At 45.0% G+C, this 19,533-nt stretch overlaps 1 protein-coding gene across 1 annotated transcript in view; it reads left to right on the top strand.

The window, feature by feature from the left end:
- Positions 1–11,511: 11,511 nt before the first annotated feature.
- TEX55 (testis expressed 55) overlaps positions 11,512–19,533 on the top strand; it is a 58,071-nt gene continuing 50,049 nt past the window's right edge. The window contains exon 1 of the mRNA XM_056559905.1: positions 11,512–11,666. The gene's annotated coding sequence lies outside the window, so the exon portion shown is untranslated. The remainder of the gene's footprint in view (positions 11,667–19,533) is intronic.

Below are 19,533 nucleotides of genomic sequence, written 5' to 3'. Positions count from 1 at the left end.
CCGATCAATATAAAAATCATACAGATAAAAACTTCAGATCACGACGCAAAAAATGAGCCCTCATACCGCCCTGTATGTGGAAAAATAAAAAGTTATAGGGGTCAAAAAATTACAATTTTAAACGTATAAATTTTCCTGCATGTAGTTATGAATTTTTCCAGAAGTGCGACAAAATCCAACCTATATAAGTAGGGGATCATTTTAACTGTATGGACCTACAGAATAAAGAGAAGGTGTCATTTTTACCGAAAAATGTACTGTGCAGAAACGGAAGCCCCCAAAAGTTACAAAATGGCGTTTTTTCTTCAATTTTGTCGCACAATGATTTTTTTTCCCACTTCGCCGTGGATATTTTGGTAAAATGACTGATGTCACTGCAAATTGGAATTGGTGGCGAAAAAAAAAAAACATAATATGGAATTTTAAGTGCAAAATTTTAAGCAATTTTAAACATACTAATTTTGGTGCATGTAGTTATAATTTTATTTAAGTTGTAAAATAAAATAAAACCTACATAAAATGAGTATCCGAGTAACCATAAGGACCTACAGAATAAAGATAAGGTGTGATTTTTACCGAAAAGAGCACTGCGTATGAAACAGAAGCCGCTAAAATTTATAAAATGTAGTTTTTTGTGTATTTTTTTTCAATTTTGTCCCAATATTAAACATTTTTTGGTTTCGCCATAGATTTTGTGGGGAAATGACTGATGGTATTAGAAAGTAAAATTGGTAGCGCATAAAACCAGCCCTCATATGGGTCTGTAGGTGGAAAACTGAAAGCGTTATGAGGTTTAGAAGGTGATGAGGAAAAAATGAAAATGCAAAAACGGAAAAACCCTGCGTCCTTAAAGGAGATATCCAGTGGTGAAAAACCTATCCCCTATCCTAAGGATAGGAGTCAGTTTGAGATTGTGGGGGGTCCGACCGCTGGGGCCCCCTGCGATCTCCTGTATGGGGGCACGTCACACGCCCCCTCAATACAACTCTAAGGCAGAGCTGGAGCGGTGCCTTCGGCAATCTCCGGCTCTGCCATAGAGATGTATTGAGGGGGCGTGTCGGCGGCCACTTCGTGCGGTGGCCAGCGAGCCAGGGCCCCGTACAGGAGATCGCGGGGGGCCCCAGCGGTCGGACCCCCCGCGTTCTCAAACTTATCCTCTATCCTTAGGATAGGGGATAAGTTTTTCACCACTGGACTACCCCTTTAAAGGAGATATCCAGTGGTACACAACTTATCCCCTATCCTAAGGATAGGGGATGAGTTGCAGATCGCGCGCGGGGGGGGGGGGGGGGGTCCAACCGCTGGGGGCCCCCGCGATCTCCTGTATGGAGTCCCAACAGCCCGCGGGAAGGGGCGTGTTGACCACCGCACGAAGCAGCGGCTGACACGCCTCCTCAATACAACTCTATGGCTCTGCCATAGCGATGTATTGAGGGGGCACATCGGCCGCCGCTTCGTGCGATGGTCGACACCCGCTATCTGACCAGCAAGCCGGGGCCCCATACAGGAGATCGCGGGGGGCCCCAGCGGCCGCCCCCCCCCCCGTGATCTCAAACTTATCCCCTCAAACTTATCCCCTATCCTTAGGATAGGGGATAAGTTTTTCACCACTGGACTGCCCCTTTAAGGGGTTAAATGGTCACATTTTCTGAAATTTCTCTCTTCACATGCACCAAAAAGCTAAGCTATGTCTGGACTGGTGTAGTTTTAGAGACTTTTCAAGGGCTTTGCGCCTTTCTTGCGCCTTTTCAAAAAAGGTGAAGTTCATAAAACCCTTTCATATCATGTGTATTGCCAAAATCAGTGGATTGCAACTCAAAGTCAGCAGAAATGTGTAAACCAAAAGGCGCAAAAAAGGCGCAAATAAACCCTGCTTGCTCCTTTTTTGGCGCCTTTTCTAGACACAAAAAACTGTCTAAAGGCAATAATAAATGCCGGCCAATATTTCCAGCATTGACCTTTTTTGTTTTTCAAGGATTCCGCAGTCCCTGCTGGCTATCGGCCTCCCCTGGCCTGCTGGCTATCGGCCTCCCCTGGCCTGCTGGCTATCGGCCTCCCCTGGCCTGCTGGCTATCGGCCTCCCCTGGCCTGCTGGCTATCGGCCTCCCCTGGCCTGCTGGCTATCGGCCACCCCTGGCCTGCTGGCTATCGGCCTCCCCTGGCCTGCTGGCTATCGGCCTCCCCTGGCCTGCTGGCTATCGGCCTCCCCTGGCCTGCTGGCTATCGGCCTCCCCTGGCCTGCTGGCTATCGGCCTCCCCTGGCCTGCTGGCTATCGGCCTCCCCTGGCCTGCTGGCTATCGGCCTCCCCTGGCCTGCTGGCTATCGGCCTCCCCTGGCCTGCTGGCTATCGGCCTCCCCTGGCCTGCTGGCTATCGGCCTCCCCTGGCCTGCTGGCTATCGGCCTCCCCTGGCCTGCTGGCTATCGGCCTCCCCTGGCCTGCTGGCTATCGGCCTCCCCTGGCCTGCTGGCTATCGGCCTCCCCTGGCCTGCTGGCTATCGGCCTCCCCTGGCCTGCTGGCTATCGGCCTCCCCTGGCCTGCTGGCTATCGGCCTCCCCTGGCCTGCTGGCTATCGGCCTCCCCTGGCCTGCTGGCTATCGGCCTCCCCTGGCCTGCTGGCTATCAGCCTCCCCTGGCCTGCTGGATATCGGCCTCCCCTGGCCTGCTGGATATGGGGAGTGAAATCTGGGGAGTTTTTTGGACCCAAATAATTCGTTTTCTTCCCCGAGCCACTTAGGTATCACTTCTGCCTTGTGACATTTTGCTCCATCCACGCTGGAGAAAACAAATAGTCCCTGGATGGTTGGGAGAAGTTCCTCTTTACATAATATTCTTTATTCATGGCCGTGTTGACTTATTGGATGAAAAGCCACCTCACTCATAGGGTTGGCACCTTTCTTGTCAAAAAATACCGGCCATGCTAATTTGCATAATTAATTATACATGCGTGACATCACAGGATACACATATGCGGGAGAAATTTTGTCCTATTCCGACCCCTATAACTTTTTTATTTCTCCTTATACGGTCGTGTATGAGGGTAATTTTTTGCCCCTCGATCTGTCGTTTTTAACAGGACCATTTTTGTTTTGATGGGACTTTTTGATCATTTCTTTTTTAAATTCAATTCGGGAGTTGCAGTTAGTTACTAACTACAACTCCCAGCATTCCCTGATACAGCCTGTAGCTCAGCAGCTGCCCCAAAGGAAAACTACAACTCCCAGCATGTTGGACTATATAGCAGTAGAAAATATAGGTCAGTGTTTCCCAACCAAACGGCTAAAGATATTAACATAAAACTTGGTCACACGTTACTTATATGTCACCAACAAACATACGATAGGCGATTTAACCCTTACTCACCCCCATTTGCCAGGGGCGGGGTTTATGTTTAACGTCCAATACAAGTCAATGGGAAATATATGTTACCGCATAACTTCCAAACGGCTGGAGATATTTCCATAATACTTGGTCACATGTTACTTATATGTCCACTTAAAATATAGGATAGTTAATTTAACCCTTAACTACCCCCATTTGTGAGGGTCGGGGTTTTTGTTTAAAGTCCCATGCAAATCTATGGGAAATGTATGTTCCCACATAACTTCTGTACGGCTGGAGATATTTCATTACCTGGTCACATATTACGGGTCGGGATAGGAGGTCGGGATAGGAGGACGGGATAGGAGGTCGGGATATGAGGACAAGATAGGAGGAGGGGATAGGAGGAGGGGATATGAGGTCGGGATAGGAGGTCGGGATAGGAGGACGGGATAGGAGGACGGGATATGAAGTCAAAAGCTTCCTCCTTTGTTTATTTTCTGCCCAAATAAGGATTAGGAAAAACCGGGCAACGCCGGGTACTCAGCTAGTAGTAGTATATAGTATAGGTCAGTGTTTCCCAACCAGGGGTGCCTCCAGCTGTTGCAAGACTACAACTCCCAGCATGTTGGACTATATAGTAGTATATAGTATAGGTCAGTGATTCCCAACCAGGGGTGCCTCCAGCTGTTGCAAGACTACAACTCCCAGCATGTTGGACTATATAGTAGTATATAGTGTAGGTCAGTGTTTCCCAACCAGGGGTGCCTCCAGCTGTTGCAAGACTACAACTCTCAGCATGTTGGACTATATAGTAGTATATAGTGTAGGTCAGTGTTTCCCAACCAGGGGTGCCTCCAGTTGTTGCAAGACTACAACTCCCAGCATGCCCAGACAGCCGTTAGCTGTCCGGGCATGCTGGGAGTCATAGTTTTGCAACAGCTGGAGGCGCTTTGGTTGGAAAACACTGACCTATTCTATACACTACTATATAGTCCAACATGCTGGGAGTTGTAGTCTTACAACAGCTGGAGGCACCCCTGGTAGGAAACACTGACCTATACTATATACTACTATATAGTCCAACATGCTGGGAGTTGTAGTCTTGCAACAGCTGGAGGCACTCTGGTATAGCATATGGTGCAACAATCCACAAGTTGGAGGATTGGTTGGATAAATACCGGCTATTGCAGTGTCGGTATTTTTAATATAGAAATACCGGCAGGGTGGCCACAATACCGGCTATGCCGGTAAAATACCGGCCAGGTGGCAACCTTACCCACACATGAATGGTCTCTACAAGATTTCCTAATGACACAGGACGCATGATAGTGTTACTTTTCCGGACAATCATTCTTTTAGGTGTCCCAAACAGTCCAAAGGTGGATTCATCATGCTGCTCCCCGTGACACATATAATGGTGCATAGCTTTTAGGGCTTAAAGGGGTTCTCCAGTGGAAAACTTTTTTTTTTTTTTTTTTAATCAACTGGTGCCAGAAAGTTAAACAGATTTGTAAATGACGTCAATTAAAAAAATCTTAATCCTTCCAGTACTTACTAGCTGCTGAATACTACAGAGGAAATTCTTTTCTTTTTGGAACACAGCGCTCTCTGCTGACATCATGACCACAGTGCTCTCTGCTGACATCATGACCACAGTGCTCTCTGCTGACATCTTTGTCCATTTTAAGAAATGTCCAGAGTAGGAGAAAATTCCCATGGCAAACATATGCTTCTCTGGACAGTTCCTAAAATGGACAGAGATGTCAGCAGAGAGCACTGTGCTCGTGATGTCAGCAGAGAGCTCTGTGTTCCAAAAATAATATAATTTCCTCTGTAGTATTCAGCAGCTAATAAGTACTGGAAGGATTAATATTTTTTTTATAGAAGTAATTTACAAATCAGTTTAACTTTCTGGCACCAGTTGAATAAAAAAAAATAAAAAAAAGTTTTCCACCGGAGTACCCCTTTAAAGAAACACTCCTGGGTTGTTGTTTCTTTGCCCATATCATGCCCACGTAGAATCAGCGCCATGTGTTTTATTCCAGCAAAGCTGCACCGTCCAAATGCAGTGGTGTCCGCTCACCTCCGGAGCCAAATCTCCGACACACCTGTGCTGTCACGGACCCGCCGGTCCCGCCCCGGCTTCAACAGCGTATGGAAAGGAAGGATTGTCCGGCACCAGGTATGTTCTAAAAGATTGCTTTTATTCATGCCATAGCAAGGAAACAGACATCACAGGACTGTACCAGTACGGTTAAATTACTGTAACTGGGTCATGTGATCACCAGTCTGACCCACAGAAAATCACTTAATGTGTCAGAGAAAGTGGTCAATCCTGGGTCAGGTGAACAACAGGATGAAATCATCACCTAACAGTTCCCTCCTCGCAGCTCCCAGACCCCTCCCAGCTATATCTGTATACTGCTGCTATCTCTATGGGATCAGGATATAGCGTAGATATACACCTCTCATCCAGCTCTATCTGTATACTGCTGCTGCTATCTCAATGGGATCATAATATAAAGTAGTTATACACCTCCCCTCCTCCAGCTCTATCTGTATACTGCTGCTATCTCTATGGGATCAGAATATATAGTAGTTATACACCTCTCCTCCATCTCAATCTGTATGCTGCTGCTATCTCCATAGGATCGGAATATATAGTAGTTCTACACCTCCCCTCCAGCTCTATCTTTATACTGCCGCTGCTATCTCTATGGGATCAGAATATATAGTAGTTATACACCTCTCCTCCAGCTCTATCTGTATACTGCTGCTTCCATGTCTATGGGATCAGGATATATAGTAGTTATACATGTCCTCTCCAGCTCTATCTGTATACTGCTGCTATCTCTATGGGATCAGGATATATCGTAGATATAAACCTCTCATCCAGCTCTAGCTGTACACTGCTGCTATCTCTATGGGATCAGGATATATAGTAGGTATACACCTATCCTCCAGCTCTATCTGTATACTGCTGCTGCTATCTCTATGGGATCAGCATATATAGTAGGTATACACCTATCCTCCAGCTCTATCTTTATACTGCTGCCTCTATTTCTCTCTTAACTCTTGAGTAAGAAAATGCATCAAAACTGCACTTAATGTGAACTGATCTTAACCCACTAATCAATTCACCTGGGTAACCTCCAGAAGCCTAATTAGATGAGCAGGTGCAGTGATTAGACTCCAACCCCTCTCTCTGCAAGCCAGTGAGAATTAGATCTTTTCTGCAAATTTTTTTTTCCGTGCAAACTACATGACATGCCCATAACAAAACGGCAGACATACTGATGGTTACTCAGCTTTACCCAGAAACAAATAGACTGATATTGGGATACATATTATTGCATATGCTTTTTCAGGAGTCCAGGAAAGCTGAGTGGGTGCTATCTTGCGGGAGCTAAAATTGTCCGTCAACCAGCTTTTCAGACAGAAGAGGACGACTGTAGGACTGAAGATTATACAACACTCAACCTTATTTATCTGAGTGTTCAGTCATAATAATCCACTAATCTAAATGTGCTGGAAATCCATTCGTCCTGTTGATCCGGAGACCTTGTCGCTGACCGATCAGGAGCGGACATTAATGACTCAGTGCCCGGTGCGGAGCGTGTTTAGACCGCGGGCGGAAAAGATTAGCGGCATGGTAATCTGAACAGGATGATCTGTGTCATTAACTAATGCTCCTTCATTACAGTGATCAGAAATTCTCATTACAATTAGTGACATTAGTGGGACGGGGGCACAAAATTAAAAGGGTAATGAAAGAAACGCGGTCTGGACCGACCAATCAGGAGCCGCGCCATCCATGTAATGAGCTCATATGGTGCTGGAGCACAGCCCGTGTAACAGATGCAGCAACAAAACGGATACATAAACAGTGACACTTTGCAGGCAGTTTTCTGCTTTCCGAAATGGCGCAATATTTTATTTTTTACGATTGGCACCTACATTCGCTGACCGATGAGACGTATGCGACAACTTAAATTTCTCTTCTGCAGGTCCAAGCAGATGTATAGCATCCACTGTGCCAAGTTTCTTTAAAGGAGTACTCCGGTGGAAAACTTTTTTTTTTTTTTTTTTTTTACTACAGAATTCCCTCTGTAGTATTCAGCAGCTAATAAGTACTGGAAGGATTAAAATCTGTTTAACTGTCTGGCACCAGTTGATAAAAAAATTTAAAAAAAAGTACCCCTTTAACAGCAAAAATGTCAGTCACCTATGTTTAGGAGGACCTCCGATACACAGGTGACAGACTGACAACCCCCATCATTACACTACAGACCATATAAGTGATTACATAGTTATATTAGGTGCCTGACAGAACCCCCATCATTACCACTACAGACTATATAAGAGATTACATACAGTTATATCAGGTGACTGACAACAACCCCCATCATTACCACTACAGACCATATAAGAGATTACATACAGTTATATCAGGTGACTGACAACAACCCCCATCATTACCACAGAATATTAAACCATGGTAAAACTCAGATATTAACAAACATAGTCTAAACCAGTGAGAGTAGCACAAATGCCCTAATAACCAGCACAGAGTGCAGGAGAGCTCAGGTTAAAATAACCACACCCGAGTTGCAATTGGCTCAGAGCATTAACTATTCCCCGGCCAGGGAGAATAGCAAAGAAAACTGATATAGGCACAAAACTAGTGTCTGAATAGACACCAAAACAGAAAAATCCAAAAACGGACATTACATCCCCCACATTAGATAATCGGCTGATCCCCCAAATTAGATAGGCAGCAGTACCCCCACCAAAGGGACGCAGGGACCCACACCATTCCCACGACCTCACCAACCATTCCCCCCAGCCACAACTCGTCTCCATAGAACCTGCAAGACACATTTTAGGCTCCGCACTTTTCCAACACCTATAATGCCCCCCTTGGTGTGTTGGGGAAGAGTTGGTAGGTCCCCCACAATAGGTAGTTAGGTAGCTCCAGTAGGTAGACAGGGTCCGTCAGACTGACACAACAACAATTCAACTTTTTTATGGGTGGGGATCGGCCACAGCTTTATTTATAAAATTACTTATATAAATAACAATTTAACTGTAACAAAGACACCGATTGGCTTCTTACCAACCCGAGAGGTGCTGCCACACTGTCCTGTGAGGAGGTCTACCCCGGGTTGACCCCGCTTTCACCGTCTTCTTACCGCCAAGCTGTGACTTACAATAAACAGAGATACAAAAAAGGGAGGGAGGGCAAAACTCCGGGTCCTGGGCAGATTGAGGGGGGAAGGGAGGCACCACAGCTATAAATACCCAGGGGAGGGCCCCTGAAAGCCCGGGAAACTATTAAACCCCTGATTGGTGCACTCCTTCCCCCCCACCCATGGGACATACCACTATATTTACCCACAGGTTTTACAGGCGGGGGAGGGGGCTAAAAAACCTTGCCTGTACATTTCTTAACCCCTTAACTGCTCACCAGTCAGGGGGCAAGCTAGTTATGCACAGCTTGCCTCTCCACATTAGGTAGGAAGAAGATCCCCACATTAGGTAGGAAGCAGTTCCCTTACATTAGGTAGTCATCAGTTCCCCACATTAGCTAGGTTGCAGTTCCCCCACATTAGCTAGGTAGCAGTTCCCCCACATTAAGTAGGCAGCACTTCCCCACATTAGGTAGGCAACATTTCCCCACATTAGGTAGGCAGCAGTTCCCCCACATTAGGTAGGCAGCAGTCCCCCCCATTAGGTAGGCAGCATTTCCCCCACATTAGCTAGGCAGAAGTTCCCCACATTAGCTAGGCAGCAGTCCCCTGGCCCCGCCTCCCTTCCCCTGGCATACTTACCTGCTGCTTTGGTCTTCTTCCCCTTCAGCTCCAGTGGCTGCCTCTGCATGGCCCCTTCTTTCCTCTGCGCTGTGGCGTCTGATGACATCATCCTGTCAAACTTCCCACCGAGCGCCACATTTAACTATAGACGCCTCATTAGGAGGAATTTACATTAGGGGCTGTTTAAAAAGGACTGCGGCACATCACCCCAAAAGCGGAATGTCCTGCCAGATCCGGGATGGTTGGGAGGTATGCTATGTACAGACACCAGAGCAGGACCCTCTGTATACAGACCCCAGACCAGAATGCGCTGTATACAGATACCAGACCACTATTATACAGTTTAATAACAAATATGCAAAAAAGACATACATTTAAAAATAGAAAAATAGAAAATATACAGCACTAGAGTCACAACCACAGAAGATATGGAGGAGACAAGATGGGTATCAGAACATGGAATACAGGGAAAATGAAGACAGTACAGTAATGATGGAGGTGGTCACTGGAACAGAAATACAGAAAAAATAATATAGAGACCTAATGAGGTACATCCAGTAGACCAACATGCACAATGATACATACTGAAATCATAAAGAAGATGGTATCAAATGGAAGACAAACCACATAGAAGTCCACCTGCCATGCAGACACACACCTGCCAGCTCCTACCCCAACGTACATTAAGCAGACCCCAGACCAGAACCTCCTACCCCCTGTATACAGACCCCAGACCAAACCTCTTATATACAGACCCCAGATTAGTACCACCATATTTAAAAACCCAAACCCCAAGACCAAACACCATGTATACAGACCACAGACCAGAACCCCCTATATACAGATCCCAGACCAAACCCCTTGTATACAGATTCAGACCTCAGACAAGAACCCCCTGTATACAGACCCCAGACCAAACCCCTTGTACATAGATCCTGGACCAGATCCCCCACCTCCCCCTTTCCGGTATACAGACCTCAGACCAAGCCCTCTGTATACAGACCCCAGACTAGAACTCCCTATATACAGACCCCAGACCAGAACCTCCTATCCCCTGTATACAGACCCCAAACCAAACAACCCGTATAAAGACCCCAGACCAGAACTCCCTGTATACAGATCCAGATCCTAGACTAGAACCCCATGTATACAGATCCAGACCAAACCCCCTGGATACAAATCCTGGACCAGACCCCCTGTATACAGACCCCAGACCAAAAACCCCTGCATACAGACCCCAGACCAGGCCCTCTGTATACAGACATCAGACCAAAACCCCCCAGTGTACAGACCCTAGCACAGATCCCCTGTATACAGACCCAAGACCAGACCTCCCAGTATACAGACCCCACACTAATGTAAACAGTCTGATCCCAGACCAGACAGTTTACAGACTCTAGATCAGTGGTCTCCAACCTTTGGACCTCCAGATGTTGCAAAACTACAACTCCCAGCATACCCGGACAGCCGTTGGCTGTCCGGGCATGCTGGGAGTTGTAGTTTTGCAACATCTGGAGGTCCAAAGGTTGGAGACCACTGCTCTAGATTGTAAAAAGCCGCACACATCCTGCGCATCAGCCTCAGCTCTCCTACATAGGACGCATATTTCTGCGCTGGGCGCAATGAAGCTGCTGGTCTTACCAAGCGGTGTGCGCTTCTTCATTCATCCAGCGATCTGAAAATGGGCGGAGCATTATTTATGTGCGACAATTATTACCCTAATTACCCCATTGTCTCTATATCTCTAGAAAGTGACACAGCTACTAATTCTGTTAAGTATTCTTCACGAAAAGCAAGTAAATTAGCCCAATATTAAATGTGGGTACGGTAATCTACATCCACAATTGTGAAAAAATACACAGTCAAAAGTGGGCAAATATACGGCGGAAAACTGAGGCGGTTTAGGAAATTTCCGCCGCGCATTTTGTGGCATATTGATATTTTTTTTATTTAAGAGGAAAATACACCATGTGCACCAAGTGATTAAACGAACGACAAATAATTAGTCGGAATGTTAGGAGAATGTTACAGTCATCGCAAGTTATAACGAAATATCGCCACCGAAAACAGAGCGCTGACGTTACATATGAACAGGACATTAGGGGCAGTGAGGACCTCACCCATTTTCATCAGCTCAAACACATATGACCCCGCAAAAATTAAGCTTAGTTAAAAAAAATAAAAAAATAAAATAAAATGAAAAAGCAAACAAACCCGGAAGTGACTTTTGTAATTGTAACAAAAAGTTAAAAAGTTAAAACTCGCCTCGCCGTTGTCATGGTGATGAGCTTTGTACGGGAGCCGCTAGCGGACATTTCAAGACGGGGAAAAAAGCGTTCAGCAGCGTAGGAGGCGTTCATCCGCTGCTATGACGACGGAGCGGTGTCACGTGATCACCTGGCGGCTTCTCCCTGTGAAGCGTCGCCATGGTGACGAGCCGAGCGTCTACACTACGGCGGCCGCTAGAGGACATTACAGACTGAAGCGCTCACCTGGAGCCTGACAGTCCTCCGCCACCCGGGGTGCAGGTAGGTAGTACTCAGCTGGTATAGACGTTTATATAACAGGGCATGCTGGGACTTGAGGTTCCCCAATGACTATGGCCTCGCTGAATACATTATATTTATGAAGGTGTGAAGTCCGGGGGTTATGTGGAGTCCTTAGGGATCTGCAGGTCTGTGCAGTAAGTTACAATATGTACAATGTTTTACCATGCGAAGGATTGGCAATATATATAGGCACAAATGTTATAGTATATTATCCGTCCATTGGCATAGGACACGCCCCCAACTGCAGACCCCTAAACTAACACAGATCCCAGACCAGACCCCTAAACTAACACAGATCCCAGACCAGACCCCTAAACTAATACAGATCCCAGACCCCTAAACTAATACAGACCCCAGACCAGACCCCTAAACAAACACAGATCCCAGACCAGACTCCTAAACTGACACAGATCCCAGACCAGACCCCTAAACTAATACAGACCCCAGACCAGACCCCTTAAACTAATACAGACCCCAGACCAGATCCCTTAAACTAATACAGATCCCAGACCAGACCCCTAAACTAATACAGACCTCCGACCAGACCTCTAAACTAATACCGACGCCAGACCAGACCCCTAAACTAATACAGACCTCAGACCAGACCACTAAACTAATACAGATCCGAGACCAGACCCCTAAACTAATACAGATCCCAGGGCCAGACCCCTAAACTAATACAGACCTCAGAGACCAGACCCCTTAAACTAATACAGACCCCCAGACCCCTTAAACTAATACAGATCCCAGACCAGATCCCTAAACTAATACAGATCTCAGACCAGACCCCTAAACTAATACAGATCTCAGACCAGACCCCTAAACTAATACAGACCTCCGACCAGACTCCTAAACTAATTCAGATCCGAGACCAGATCCCTAAACTTATACAGATCCCAGGGCCAGACCCCTAAACTAATACAGACCCCAGACCAGACCCCTAAACTAATACAGACCTCAGAGACCAGACCCCTTAAACTAATACAGATCCCAGACCAGATCCCTAAACTAATACAGACCCCAGACCAGACCCCTAAACTAATACAGACCCCAGACCAGACCCCTAAACTAATACAGATCCAAGACCAGACCTCTAAACTAATACCGACGCCAGACCAGACCCCTAAACTAATACAGACCTCAGACCAGACCACTAAACTAATACAGATCCGAGACCAGAACCCTAAACTAATACAGATCCCAGGGCCAGACCCCTAAACTAATACAGACCTCAGAGACCAGACCCCTTAAACTAATACAGACCCCCAGACCCCTTAAACTAATACAGATCTCAGACCAGACCCCTACACTAATACAGACCCCAGACCAGACCCCTAAACTAATACAGAACTCAGACCAGACCCCTAAACTAATACAGATCTCAGACCAGACCCCTAAACTAATACAGACCCCAGACCAGACCCCTAAACTAATACAGACCTCAGACAAGACCACTAAACTAATACAGATCTCAGACCAGACCCCCTAAACTAATACAGATCTCAGACCAGACCACTAAACTAATACAGATCCCAGAGCAGACCCCTAAACTAATACAGACCTCAGACCAGACCCCCTAAACTAATACAGATCCCAGAGCAGACCCCTAAACTAATACAAACCTCAGACCAGACCCCCTAAACTAATACAGACCTCAGACCAGACCCCTAAACTAATACAGATTCCAGAACAGACCCCTAAACTAATACAGACCCCAGACCAGACTCCTAAACTAATACAGACCCCAGACCAGTCCCCTAAACTAATACAGGTCCCAGACCAGACCCCTAAACTAATACAGACCCCAGACCAGACTCCTAAACTAATACAGACCCCAGACCAGACCCCTAAACTAATACAGATCTCAGACCAGACCCCTAAACTAATATAGATCCCAGACCAGACCCCTAAACTAATACAGATTCCAGAACAGACCCCTAAACTAATACAGATTCCAGAACAGACCCCTAAACTAATACAGATCCCAGACCAGACCCCTAAACTAATACAGACCCCAGACCAGACCCCTTAAACTAATACAGACCCCAGACCAGATCCCTTAAACTAATACAGATCCCAGACCAGACCCCTAAACTAATACAGACCTCCGACCAGACTCCTAAACTAATTCAGATCCGAGACCAGATCCCTAAACTTATACAGATCCCAGGGCCAGACCCCTAAACTAATACAGACCCCAGACCAGACCCCTAAACTAATACAGACCTCAGAGACCAGACCCCTTAAACTAATACAGATCCCAGACCAGATCCCTAAACTAATACAGACCCCAGACCAGACCCCTAAACTAATACAGACCCCAGACCAGACCCCTAAACTAATACAGATCCAAGACCAGACCTCTAAACTAATACCGACGCCAGACCAGACCCCTAAACTAATACAGACCTCAGACCAGACCACTAAACTAATACAGATCCGAGACCAGACCCCTAAACTAATACAGATCCCAGGGCCAGACCCCTAAACTAATACAGACCTCAGAGACCAGACCCCTTAAACTAATACAGACCCCCAGACCCCTTAAACTAATACAGATCCCAGACCAGATCCCTAAACTAATACAGATCCCAGACCAGATCCCTAAACTAATACAGATCTCAGACCAGACCCCTACACTAATACAGACCCCAGACCAGACCCCTAAACTAATACAGAACTCAGACCAGACCCCTAAACTAATACAGATCTCAGACCAGACCCCTAAACTAATACAGACCCCAGACCAGACCCCTAAACTAATACAGACCTCAGACAAGACCACTAAACTAATACAGATCTCAGACCAGACCCCCTAAACTAATACAGATCTCAGACCAGACCACTAAACTAATACAGATCCCAGAGCAGACCCCTAAACTAATACAGACCTCAGACCAGACCCCCTAAACTAATACAGATCCCAGAGCAGACCCCTAAACTAATACAGACCTCAGACCAGACCCCCTAAACTAATACAGACCTCAGACCAGACCCCTAAACTAATACAGACCCCAGACCAGACTCCTAAACTAATACAGACCCCAGACCAGTCCCCTAAACTAATACAGGTCCCAGACCAGACCCCTAAACTAATACAGACCCCAGACCAGACTCCTAAACTAATACAGACCCCAGACCAGACCCCTAAACTAATACAGATCTCAGACCAGACCCCTAAACTAATACAGATTCCAGAACAGACCCCTAAACTAATACAGATTCCAGAACAGACCCCTAAACTAATACAGATTCCAGAACAGACCCCTAAACTAATACAGATCCCAGACCAGACCCCTAAACTAATACAGACCCCAGACCAGACCCCTAAACTAAAACAGGTCCCAGACCAGACCCCTAAACTAATACAGACCCCAGACCAGACCCCTAAACTAATACAGATCCCAGACCAGACCCCTAAACTAATACAGATCCCAGACCAGACCCCTAAACTAATATAGATCTCAGACCAGACCCCTAAACTAATACAGATCCCAGAGCAGACCGCTAAACTAATACAGATCCCAGACCAGACCCCTAAACTAATACAGACCCCAGACCAGACCCCTAAACTAATACAGACCCCAGACCAGAACCCCTAAACTAATACAGACCTCTGACCAGACCCCCTAAACTAATACAGATCCCAGAGCAGACCCCTAAACTAATACAGACCTCAGACCAGACCCCCTAAACTAATACAGACCTCAGACCAGACCCCTAAACTAATACAGATTCCAGAACAGACCCCTAAACTAATACAGGTCCCAGACCAGACCCCTAAACTAATACAGACCTCAGACCAGACCCCCTAAACTAATACAGATCCCAGAGCAGACCCCTAAACTAATACAGACCTCAGACCAGACCCCCTAAACTAATACAGACCTCAGACCAGACCCCTAAACTAATACAGATTCCAGAACAGACCCCTAAACTAATACAGACCCCAGACCAGACTCCTAAACTAATACAGACCCCAGACCAGTCCCCTAAACTAATACAGGTCCCAGACCAGACCCCTAAACTAATACAGACCCCAGACCAGACTCCTAAACTAATACAGATCCCAGAGCAGACCGCTAAACTAATACAGATCCCAGACCAGACCCCTAAACTAATACAGACCCCAGACCAGACCCCTAAACTAATACAGACCCCAGACCAGAACCCCTAAACTAATACAGACCTCTGACCAGACCCCCTAAACTAATACAGATCCCAGAGCAGACCCCTAAACTAATACAGACCTCAGACCAGACCCCTAAACTAATACAGACCTCAGACCAGACCCCTAAACTAATACAGACCTCAGACCAGACCCCTAAACTAATACAGATTCCAGAACAGACCCCTAAACTAATACAGGTCCCAGACCAGACCCCTAAACTAATACAGATCTCAGACCAGACCCCTAAACTAATACAGGTCCCAGACCAGACCCCTAAACTAATACAGATCTCAGACCAGACCCCTAAACTAATACAGGCCCCAGACCACAACCCAAAACTATCACATATCCCAGATTAGCCCCTTAAACTAATACAGATCCTAGACCCCCTTAGAGCCCGGACTAGTGGGTGCAGTATAATTACTTTATGAGTGCAGTGTGGGTGCTGTATCAGGGCTCTTTAAGCACTTTGTGAGTGTTACATTGGTTACCTTATGAGTGCTGTGTAGGTACTATGTGAATACTTTGTGGGTGCTGTATAGGTGCTCTATGAGTGCAGGGTGGGCACTGTAAAATGACTCTATAAGTGCAATGTGGGTACTGTATAGGTGTTCTTTGAGTGGTACATGGATGCTGTATGAGTGCTCTGTGGGTACGGTATAGGTACACTATGAGTGCTGTGTGGGTACTGTAAAGGTACTCTCTCAGTGCTGTATGATTACTGTATAGTTACTCTGAGTGCTGTGTAGGTACTGTATAGTTACTCTATTAGTGCTGTGTAGGTACAGTATAGTTACTCTATGAGTGCTGTATGATTACTGTATAGTTACTCTATTAGTGCTGTGTAGGTACAGTATAGTTACTCTATCAATGCTGTGTAGGTACTGTATAGTTACTCTATTAGTGCTGTATAGGTACAGTATAGTTACTCTATTAGTGCTGTATAGGTACTGTATAGTTACTCTATTAGTGCTGTGTAGGTACAGTATAGTTACTCTATTAGTGCTGTATAGGTACTGTATAGTTACTCTATTAGTGCTGTGTAGGTACAGTATAGTTACTCTTAGTGCTGTGTAGGTACTGTATAGTTACTCTGAGTGCTGTGCTATACTGCCAACCTAATGTGGGGAGACTATAACCTAATGTTGGGGAACTATGCTGCCTACCTAATGTGGGGGAACATACTGCCAACCTAATGTGGGGGAACTATACTGCCAGCCTAATGTGGGGGGACTACAACCTAATGTGGGGGAACTATACTGCCAACCTAATGTAGGGGAACTATACTGCCAACCTAATGTGGGGGAACTATACTGCACCTAATGTGGGGGAACACACTGCCTACCTAATGTGGGGGGAACTACAACCTAATGTGGGGGAACTATACTGGCAACCTAATGTGGGGGAACTATACTGCCAGCCTAATGTGGGGGAACTACAACCTAATGTATGGAACCACACTGCCTACCTAATGTGGGGGTAACTACAACCTAATGTGGGGGAACTATACTGGCAACCTAATGTGGGGGAACTATACTGCCTATCTAATGTGGGGGAACTATACTGCCAGCCTAATGTGGGGGAACTATACTGCCTATCTAATGTGGGGGAACTATACTGCCAGCCTAATGTGGGGGAACTATACTGGCAGCCTAATGTGGGGGAACTACAACCTAATGTGGGGGAACTATACAAAAATATAAAATTGTATAACTCTTATTTTTCTGTATATGGGGATGTATGAGGGTCATGTTTTGCGCTGTGATTTGTAGTTTTTATCGGTACCATTTTTGTTTTGATGGGACTTTTCAATAGCTTTTTAGATATTTTTTATGGTATTTGAAGTGAACAAAAATGTGCAATCTGGTTAGTGCACTATTACGACTTTTGGGGCCCCTCTTTTGATTTTGCCTAGGGCCACGCTAAGCCTAAAACTGGTGACAGGGTAGCTATTTTTTTCTTTTACATGCTGAATGCACATCACATCATGTGAACAGGGCCTTACCTGCACTGATACATTGTAAGTATACAATAGTATGTATGTCAGTGCAGACATATTGGACCTCTGTGGTGTTTTTAGCAATAAGGATGTAAATCCATCAGGTCCTTGCTGTGAATGTTACAAAGATATTTTTATATTGTATAAGAGGATTAGGAGGAATTATATGATACGTTTATATTATTTTTGTGTAGTATGTTTAATATCATCACTTCTTAGTTGTTATCATAGTGTATTACATTATATATCTATCTATTATTACAGCGTATTACATTCTATAGTTTAATTAATATGATTTTGGATTACATTCTTTATCTTCACTTTTTAGTTATTATTGTATTTTTTATTAGTTATTATAGTAGTGTATTATATTCTATATCATCTTACATATTATTATAGTGTATTATGTTTTATACAATCTTTGTTATTCTAGAGTATAACATTCTATGTCTTTACTTTATAGTAATTCTTATTTTATTATAATGTATTATAGTATAGTACATTCTATATCTTTTTAGCTATTATTATAGCATATTACATTTTATATCTACACTTCTTAGTTATTCTTGTTATTATAGTGTATTCTAGTATATTACATTCTATATCTATACTGCATAGTTGTTCTTATTTTATTATAGTGTATTATAGAATAGAATACTGTATTCTATACCTTTTTAGCTATTATTATTATAGTGTATTACTTTTTATATCTTAGTGTTTATCATAGTGTATTACATTTGATAGCTCCTTAGTTATTATTATAGTATATTACTTTCTATAATCTTTTTAGCTATTATTATAGTGTTTTATATTTTATATCTACAATTCATATTTATTCTTATATTATTATAGTGTATTATAGTATATTGCAATCTATACCTTTTTAGCTTTTATTATAGTGTATTACACTTTATATGTTTGTTTTTATCATAGTGTATTACATTCTATATCTTTTTAGCTATTATAGTGTATTACACCTTGTTTTTAACATAGTGTATTACATTCTATATCTTCACTTTGTCATTCTTTTATTCTAGTGTATTGTATTTTATTTCTTCACTTTTAAGTTACCGTATATACTCGAGTATAAGCCGACCCGAGTATAAGCCGAGACCCCTAATTTCAACCCAAAATCCCAGGAAAAGTTATTGACTCGAGTATAAGCCTAGGGTGGGAAATACATCATCCCCCCCTGTCATCATCCAGACCCGTCATTAACATCCTCATCATCATCACCGCCTGTCATCATCCCCTTGTCATCATCCCACACATCCCCCCTTCATCATCCCCTTGTCATCATCCCACACATCCCCCCCTTCATCATCCCCTTGTCATCATCCCCACCCCCCTTCATCATCCCCTTGTCGTCATCCCACACACCCCCCTTCATCATCCTCTTATCATCCGCCCTCAATGGTCTTCAACCTGCGGTCTTCGACATCATCCAGCCCCCTCTCACCCCCTTTAGTTCTGAGTACTCACCTCCGCTCGGCGCTGGTCCGGTCCTGCAGGGCTGTCCGGAGAGGAGGTGGTCCGGTGGGATAGTGGTTCCGGGCTGCTATCTTCACTGGGGGCGCCTCTTCTCCGCGCTTCCGGCCCGGAATAGAGGCGTTGCCTTGACAATGACGCAGAAGTACGTTGGCAATGAACGCACCTCTGCGTCGTTGTCAAGGCAA

This window comes from Hyla sarda, chromosome 2 (assembly GCF_029499605.1).
Source record: "Hyla sarda isolate aHylSar1 chromosome 2, aHylSar1.hap1, whole genome shotgun sequence".
In the NCBI taxonomy this organism is placed as follows: domain Eukaryota; kingdom Metazoa; phylum Chordata; class Amphibia; order Anura; family Hylidae; genus Hyla; species Hyla sarda.
Note: the sequence above shows the minus strand (reverse complement) of the source record. Positions and strands in the feature narration are given on the sequence as shown.